This window comes from Nanorana parkeri, unplaced genomic scaffold (genome assembly GCF_000935625.1).
Source record: "Nanorana parkeri isolate BGI_ZX_2015 unplaced genomic scaffold, ASM93562v1 scaffold1560, whole genome shotgun sequence".
In the NCBI taxonomy this organism is placed as follows: domain Eukaryota; kingdom Metazoa; phylum Chordata; class Amphibia; order Anura; family Dicroglossidae; genus Nanorana; species Nanorana parkeri.
In genome coordinates this window covers 154,284-154,856 of record NW_017307828.1, presented here as the reverse complement: position 1 = coordinate 154,856, position 573 = coordinate 154,284, and positions in this window count along the sequence as shown.

Sequence of the window (573 nt, the reverse complement as noted above, 5' to 3'; positions counted from 1 at the left end):
TTTTGCGGGTGTGTGTGGGGGGGGGGGGGGGGACTTTCAAAAAATTTTGTGTTATTTTAATTTTTTTTATTTGCGACTATTTTTTTTTTAGCTTCTTTTTTTTTTACACTTAACTTTATTGCTATAACATAGGAGACTAAGAAATCCCCTATGTGATAGCCTATTCAAATAACAGGTCCTCTTTATGGAGACATCAGGGGTCTCTAAGACCCCTAATGGCACATAGGGACCCCCAAAGAAGCTGATGAAGCAGAGATCTGCTTCATCAGCTTCTCACCAGCATCTGTAACTGGAGAGTGACACTAATTGCAGGAAGTGATGTAATATACATCACTCGGGGACCGAGAAGAGATCAACGGGAGATTGTGTACTGTTCTCTCTTTGATCTCCACTGAGAGCTTCGCCGGTCCCAGCGACGGAGGTGCCGGGAGGGAGGGTGCACACCCGCAGCTGGTACAAGCGATCGCTTGAATGTATACAGCCGCATTTTGGCGCACGGTTTTTATAGCGCACAATTATTACCTTTTACTTATATGATAGTTTGTTTTTTTTTTGGGGGGGGGGGGGATTTAT